The following is a 6,377-nucleotide window of genomic DNA, read 5'->3' on the forward strand; positions in this document are numbered from 1 at the left end:
GATTGAATCGCTTTCATTCTAGGGGTGATTTGAAGTGTGCTATGCTAAATAAGCCCCATGATTCCAGCCTCCTTAGATATGTATAAATTCTGTCTTATGCAATCAGCTCTACATAACCAGACAAATTCACCCTTGCAGAGTGTTATTATTACTGATTTTCCGCCATTCATAAGCTTATATGTATTTAAAGGGCAATACAATAGTGTTCATTAGTGGCCACACAGGCCATGATTGAAAGCCCTGAGCTAAGCATATGATTCCTCACCCCCAGAGAGTTTAATATTTCAGAAGGTACCCTCAAACAACTCTCAGAAGACATGATTTAACTGACTCTTAAATTCCACAAGTTTTTTTTTAAAAAAGTTTCTGGAGATTTGGCACAAGGATAAGTCAGCCCAGATTGCTAAATTTGCTAGAGCATGGTGCTGATAATGCCAAGGTTACAGGTTCGATACCCGTATGGGACAACTGCGTATTCCTGCATTGCTGGGGGTTGAACTATATGATCCTCAGGTCCCTTCCAACTGTACAATTCTATGATTTGTAGGGCAATGGGGAATTACACCTCTTGTGTACATCGTTCCCTCCCTCCCAATTCCCCACCCCCTTTTTAAAGCACTGTGTCAAAACTCTATTTTTAAATCTCAGGAAATTGGAATAGATAGGTGTTTCTAGAAAACCTTCAAAGAGAGAAACTGTCAGGGGGAAATGTGATTTTTCTGCACCCTTCGGGAGTGTAGCTATATGCTTATCCTAAGATAACAAGGAGTCACCTCCATCCTACAAAACGCCTCTCTAGAGGGTCAGGGGCCTTTACTGAACCATGTGGAATAGGGTGTGGAGGCTTGGATCCTGACATAAGTCAACTTATGTCAGGATCCAAGTTTCTGGAAGGAATGTTTCCCTGCCCTTCCTCCTCCATAAGCCTCCCTTCAGAGATACCATTCCACATTGTTCAGCATGGAGGTCTTCTGACCTTTTCCTTGTTTTTTCTGAAGTTACAGGTAGAAGGGGGGAATGGAAACTTTACTTCCACAAATTTCTGAATTCTAATCTTAGGATCCAAGTCATAGTGAATATTGCTGGTTTAGGGGATTGACTGATGAAAGTCACTGGGAAAAGAGGGGACAGGGAGGGCTGTGGTCCATGGTCACAAAGTACCCCAGAACTGAAAGGGAGGCTGCAGAAAAACCTAGGCTGTCACTAACTATAGGCTATGCATGTGCAGTTGTGGTTGAATTGACTTCAAGTCTCTCTGGTCCAAATCCAACATTTTATCCACTATGCCTGTTCAAATCTCAAAGGTACCTGCATCTCCTCAGGTTCATTTCCTTTAGATGCTCCTCTTGTTATTAAAGATTTGATCTAGTTGTTAAAGCATCCTCAGAGGTGCAACTAAAACAGCCATTTTAGAACTGAAATCTAGGTGCAATTTTTATGAAAGCGAAGGAACTAAGAAGGAGGGTGACAATTATAGTTCCAATCAAGTCATCCAACTCAAATTTGGGGGGAAATCTAACAAGATAATTGTTATTGCTCATAAATGGATTTGTGTGGGAGACTTGCATTCACAGCTTCATTTTAATAAACTACCTTTCTCAACTCTCTTCTTTGCTTTTCAACATTCACAACACTTTTTTAAAAAACCTTACATTAACAAAGAACCACAAACATCACTAATGATAATAATAAACAGATACGTGCTTGGCTTAGTTCCATCCAACACCTACCCAAAATCAATAGGTTCCTTTCTTTTTAATTTTATTTCAAAGGCAAAGAATCCTCAGAGTTTTAAAAGAAAGTTAACAAAGTCAGAGATGCAAGAGAACCTAAAACTCATTTAGTCCAATGTCTTTTCTTAAGAAATATGAAGCATTCCTGAAAAATTCCTGTCTAATCTTTCCTTCAAGGGCAAAGATTTCACAATCCCCTCAGTCTGCCTGCCCTGCTGACATCTTGTCTGTTAGTTAGGAAGTATTGCCTAACATCAAGCCTTGTTTAAACCAATATTTCAAAAAATTTCATTAAATCCTACTTCCTCCCAAACTTGAACAGATGAAGCTGACTTATTCAATGTCAAACCATTGGCCCATCTCGCTTCCTACTGTTTGCTATGAGTTCAAGCTATTCTGTGAGGTCCTTCTCAGGCTTTTAATGGGAGGTGCCCAAGTCTAAATCTGGCCACTCACAACAGTTATAGTGCTTGTAACTGAAGTTGACCACAAGGAGTAATGAAAAGCGAAATCGAGTCCCAAAGAGACAAAACTTAATAAAACGATAAAGGCCACTGTATCTTAAAGAACCTATCTGCTGTGTGCCAGGACCTGGCAGAGGGAATGGTGCTGTTGGATGAGGTCATTGGCTAGGAGACCAGGGCTAGTACATGACTACGCTATCACAGCCAATCAGCATTCACACTCAGAATATGCAATTATGCCATCTCCTTCAGGACACAGGACAGGACTCATCTGGGAATGCTGCATGCACCACCCCCGGTTCTATAGTCAATTGTCATGTTTGGTGGAAAGGAAGGAAGGAAGAGGGGAAATGTGACTCATGCATGGGAATTTATTGGTGTTACCCACTGATCTTTTATAAGCTGACCAAAATTAGAGGATCGCAACTAAGAAGAGAAGAGTTTGGATTTGATATCCCGCTTTATCACTACCCTAAGGAGTCTCAAAGCGGCTAACATTCTCCTTTCCCTTCCTCCCCCACAGCAAACACTCTGTGAGGTGAGTGGGGCTGAGAGACTTCAGAGAAGTGTGACTGGCCCAAGGTCACCCAGCAGCTGCATGTGGAGGAGCGGGGACGCGAACCCGGTTCACCAGATTACGAGACTACCGCTCTTAACCACTACACCACACTGGCTCTCAGTGGTACCTCGGGTTAAGAACTTAATTCATTCTGCAGGTCCGTTCTTAACCTGAAACTGTTCTTAACCTGAAGCACCACTTTAGCTAATAGGGGCCTCCCGTTGCCGCTGCGCCCCCGCACGATTTCTGTTCCCATCCTGAAGCAAAGTTCTTAACCCAAAGTACTATTTCTGGGTTAGCAGAGTCTGTAACCTGAAGTATCTGTAACCCGAGGTCCCACTGTAGTTAGTCGCTAAAGATCACAGTTTGAAATAATCAAGTGTTAGAACACTGCACTTATTCTCTATGCTTCAACCGTGCACAACGTCCATAATTTTAATTCCAGAAAATATTAGGCCCATTTAAATGTTTCATTCATATCAAGGTTGCCACAGAAAAACCACTTCAATATAGGCAGGTCCCCATGTGGGTCTTACAACATCGGAATATGCTCCCCCTGTGTACCATTTGAAATACATGGCAGGAAACGAGGCAAAAACTCTCAGGGAAGCATGGGTCACATGATTATTATACAATGCACCCAACCTATGTGAAGATGTTTCAAGACTGAGCCCTAACTGTACTCAAGTGATGTTTGCCAATAGCCACTGAGATTGGCCCCTTGGTTCCATTTGATAAGTGCCACTATGTTGAATCAGCTCATAGCTGCAAACCATTTTTGGTGTGGCTTCTCAGGTAGTTAAAGGAATTTCAAGCTGCCTCAAACCGTGAGGAGTTGCATTTGCAGCGTTGCAACTGCACACTTCTTGCAACATGGGAGACTTGTGTTTAAAGCAGCAACTACACCACTGTTTTGTGTAGGAACTGGCTCTTGGCAGGCCTGGAGTCAGCAGCTGACACACTGGAATATTTGCAAACTCCTTTCTAGCACCACTCGGATCCCCAGAGCCACTTGGACCTCAGGGGACTACATTACTACTTCAGCCACCAGACTCATCTATATGACTGTGAGCTTCCCAGCAATGGCACTGTAATGGGCTGGGAGCCAAGAGGCCAGTAGATGTGTTAGATAAAATATGGCAGCCACCAGGCACCAATCAGAACAGAGTAGTTGCTTGGCTTCCAGCCTATTATAGCACTGTTGCTGGGCAAACTTACCCACCAGCAGGAGTGTAAATGCAAGCACACACAAGTACATAATTGTACTGAAGAAGCATATAAAAAGTGAATAAATCATAACAGAAAGAGGACAATCAGTGATGCACAATGGGACAACTTACTGGAACCTTGAATCCTTAACATATGTGACATTGTACTTTATTCTTTGATAAATCAGGTTAACAGGAGACTACAGGAATGCAATACAAATCCCTTCTTGTTCAAGCACCAAACGTATCAGAAGTACACTATGATGGGGAAAAATAAATTGTATCAGTTAATCCAGAGGAAGCTTGGACAGCACTTTGGAAAAGCAGTGTGTTGTGGAAAATATTACAATGTTGAAGAAATAGTTTTAATAAACAAATGGGCTGCAAAACTGGAATGATCTGTGATCTGGCAAAAGCTCCCTTTTTTTTTTTCTTTTTTAAGCCATCCATCCTTGTTAGCCACAAACGTTATGGGAATAACATGGTGCAAATGTGCTTCTGAGTGTCTTTCCAGTTGCCTTTACCTAAGCAGAATAATATTAACAATAAATCCGTCGTCTTCATACAAATGCTGTGTTCCATCATAGATTTATTCCGTCGACAAGAAGTAAGAGCTATGAATTAGTCACAAAGTGTTCTGCACTTGTTCAAAGGAGAGAAGAAGAAAGCTCTGACAATGCAGGTGACTACGTTATCAGAAGTTTGTTATACCGGCCTGTCCCAAAGCAAAGCCCATACACTTCCCATAGCTGTTGGTTGGCTGCTTTGGGGGCAGCCTAATGAGATCAGAAGCCCATCAAACTGAAAACAAACAGTGTTGTTCTGTGCAGCCACTTTTAACATCCTTTCATAGGAGGTCAAATGTTTTATGTTGAATTTTTCACTGGAGAAATTATGTAGAACAAAACAAAGGACATGGTAAAGTGTTGATCTGCAATTTCTGGAGTACAGAGGTTTTTCCAGTTTTGAGGAACACACACATGAGTTTGCCTGGTAGCTGTCGGTGCTTTATAAATGGAGTCAGGTCAGATTCGGCACTGCAGAATAATCTAATGTAACATTGTAACATATCACACATGACTATGTATTAGCCTCTGCATATAGAAATGGCAGGAGAGAGCAGCTTTTCTCTCCCAGGGACTGATGTGCCTTGTATCCCAGCCAATCCTAAAAAAACCTCTGAGTAACATTTTAACTTTGTACTAAAGAGTTCCCTTTGCTGGCAAGATGACATGCTAAACAATATCTGTACATGCCCTTCTTTAACTCAAAATCATGCAGGGAGCTTCCATGTTAAATGATGGGTAGATTTGAAGATGACCAAACTTAATACTCCATTTCTATGGCTCAGGAAAGGTACCAGATACGTACCAGATTACACAGATCTGAAAGTAGCCGAAGTAAAACATATTCTTATAAACCCATTCTCTGTTAAATAGCAGCTGCACAAAAGACCAGTACAGTGGTACCATGGTTCTCATTTAATCCGTTCCGAAGTCTGTTCCAAAACCAAAGCGTTCCAAAACCAAGGAGCGCTTTCCCCATAGAAAGTAATGCAAAACAGATTAATCCGTTCCAGACTTAAAAACAACCCTAAAACAGCAATTTAACATGAATTTTACTATCTAACGAGACCACTGATCCATAAAATGAAAGCAAGACAGTATTGTAGATGATAAAAATTAACATTATTATTTATATTATGATGGTCATTATTTGGATGGGGGATTTTATCCATTTCCGCAGTCACACAATCAATCAATCAATCAATCAATCAATCAATCAATCAGTAGCTGAACTGGGTTCCACACAGTCACACACAAAAAAACTAACCGAAAAAGCCTCAAAAACAAAAATGCAAATTAAATAGCAAAAACAAAAGCACCAAACAATCCATTCTGGAAGTCCGTTTGACTTCCTAAATGTTCGAAAACCAAGGCGCAGCTTCTGATTGGTGCAAGTGCCCGTGAAACGTTCAAAAACAGGAACACTTACTTCCAGGTTTTCGGCATTTGAGAACCAAGGCATTTGAGAACCAAGGCGTTTGAGAATGAAGGTACCACTGTAGTTAACTCCATGCATTTTATAAGTTTTCTTTCATATTTAACCCAATTGACTTCCTTTTGATTAAACATGCACAGGACTGGCCTTTTAACACACCTTTGGGGAGTAAGCCTCATCATTGGGCTGGAGTGGAGGGGCATATGATTGTGCTTTTAATCTCTCATCTTGGGGATTTATTTCTCCCCTCCCAAAAAAATAATAATCAAATAATCCAGTTAAATCCTATGCAAGTTAAGCACAAATAAGGCTCCATGTGCTCAGTTAGGGTTGCTCCGAAATACAATGGCTAAAATATTTCACTTGTACCCATTCTACAAACTGTATTCACACTTTTACCTGGAAATAAACT

Source organism: Podarcis cretensis (assembly GCF_951804945.1).
Source record: "Podarcis cretensis genome assembly, chromosome: 4".
Lineage (NCBI taxonomy): Eukaryota > Metazoa > Chordata > Lepidosauria > Squamata > Lacertidae > Podarcis > Podarcis cretensis.